This window comes from Rattus norvegicus, chromosome Y (assembly GCF_021556685.1).
Source record: "Rattus norvegicus strain SHRSP/BbbUtx chromosome Y, alternate assembly SHRSP_T2T, whole genome shotgun sequence".
NCBI lineage: Eukaryota > Metazoa > Chordata > Mammalia > Rodentia > Muridae > Rattus > Rattus norvegicus.
This window is the reverse complement of record NC_141555.1, coordinates 56,954,194-56,956,705: the sequence shown is the minus strand read 5'-3', so window position 1 is coordinate 56,956,705 and position 2,512 is coordinate 56,954,194.

Below are 2,512 nucleotides of genomic sequence, written 5' to 3'. Positions count from 1 at the left end.
AACAAAAGGCTTTGACATGTCCTTATTCAAATTAAAATAAATTAATAGTCTATTAAGAGATATTATGACAGAGCTTGACAGTAATAAAGAGGGTCTAACTTCAGCACTGAGCCAAAGGGATACAAGGAGAGGAAAATGGAAAGAGATGAGTATTCAAAAAAAATTGGAGAGAATTGACTTTGTCAGTTGTCAGCTGGTTTTGAAATTACATTTGCAGAAAAATGGAATGGAGATTGGGTATTGAAGGAGATACTTTAGTGAATCAACATACCAAAGTTTTGGAAATAATTCATCTCAAGTATATATTGAAAATGGAGAAATAGGTCACACCTACAATAGTCTTAATGCACTCCTAGAAATTTTAAAATCAAAAAGTTGGAGATCATCTATAATCTCCCCAAACTGAACAATGATGATTTGCATCCTTACTCTCTTCTTACAAAGAAAATATTTATGGAATGGGAATTTGGAAGGCTTCATTTCCCAACAAAGGAGACTCACTGAGATGCAGGCCTAGGCTAAGATGAGTTTAGTTTGCATGTGTTCCACTACGCATTCAGACATAGTTACTGTGTTTCTATGACTCTTCAAATGTTGACTTGATTAGACTAGGTACACTGTTAATTGAGAACTTTTTCTCATCTGTAACATAGATAAATTACACTGATAATTGTGGATATTATCTCATCTGTGACATAGACTAGGTAAACTGATAATTGAAGGACACTTTCTTATCTGTGACATACACTAGGTCCACTGATAATTGAAGGACATTTTCTGATCTGTGACACAGACTATGTACACTGATAATTGAAGGACATTTTCTCATCTGTGACATAGACTGGGTACAATGATAATTGGAGGACATTTTCTCATATGTGACATAGACAAGGGAAACTGATAATTGGAAGGAAATTTTTTTGAAATGTGACATACTGTAATTCTGTCTCTTGCCAGAGTATGTCCTGTGCAAGGGGAACCTCTCTCACTTATTTTTCTTAATTTCAGGAAGGCAGTTGCCCTATGATGTTTAGACGTAGCACCTCCTCTGACATGTGATGTGCAGTGAGCCATTTCCAAAGAGTGTCACTGAGATTGGGTTCACCAGCCATCACCTTCTGCTACAGTAAACCATTCCTTATCTAGCTTGTCGCCTCGGCTCTTCCAATGAACTTCTGAGTGTGGAATTTATTTTTATACAAATGGCTAGCACTGTAATTACATTTAGGACTTTATTCTCTCATTAGACTCGGGACAATCTTTTAGATTTATAAAGTATGTTTCAGTCTAGGTCTCAGAAAGTTTTTATGTCAACTATAACATCAGAAACTTCCAAATCTACCCCTAAAACATGCATTGGGTTAAGGAACCCAATGAGCCTTTTATTATTTTGATCATTTGTACAAAGAATGTCTCTGCCATCTAACTGATACAGACATGAATTGCACTGCTATTGTGTTGCATCAGTGTCCCCTACTGCATTGCATCTGGAAAGAGGGTTCACAATAGTCCAGCTCTGTAGCAATTCACAATGTTGCATTTCCAAATACAAAAGAATCCCCATCCCCTCTCCTTGAGTTTCTCACTATCAAACATTCTGTTCTATTCTTCAAATCAAAATTTATTATAGGCCACATATTTACTGAAGTCATCTTGAACATTACCACATTTTAAAATATAACCTTTATAGCAAAGAAACAGAATGGAACGGGATGGTACCATTTGGTAACTAAAAAAACAACAAACAAAATAACATACATAATGAAAACTAGGACATAACTATTTCTAACCATGCAACTTAGGTCTGATATATACTGAAATGATCACCACTATTTTTATATCAAATATTTATTTTTATTTATTTCTCAATATTTTATGCCATGTTATAATTTCTGATTATGTGGAATCAGAAAAAGAATGTATTACTCTTTATCTACAAGGAAATAAAATAACTTACCTTCAGATACATAACCCTGGATATTCTACATTCTCATGAGGAATACAATAGTATATAGTTAAAATTATTGTGTCTGATGTAGACTAGAAATTAAGTCTGTTATAAATATAAAGTTGAGACAAGAATTTACCTTACTGTGAAAGGCAAACTAAGCTTGAGTATCTCCTCTGAACAAAGATGCATCATCATTCTTTCTCATGTGTAGGTCAGATATATAGACAGCATTGCTAGATTTTTCATGTAGGGACATGAAAAAAAAGTGAAATTAGTGTCTCAAATTATTATCTTATTTCAATATAAACTATGTAGACATCCTGGAAAAATTTTCTGATACATTTAAACGTCAAATCATTCCTTTAGAGGTAAATAAGTTTCCTTTTAAAAGAAAAGTTGGAAGGGAGTTCAAAACGGATTGAAGATAAGAGTAACTGCTGTGCAAGTTTCATGACATCATTGTGTCCATGACTCGATGCTGGAAAGTTGGATTCTAGTTACACACCTGTGAAGTGTGACATATACATGTGCAGACATATATGCAAATAAACATAGAGATGC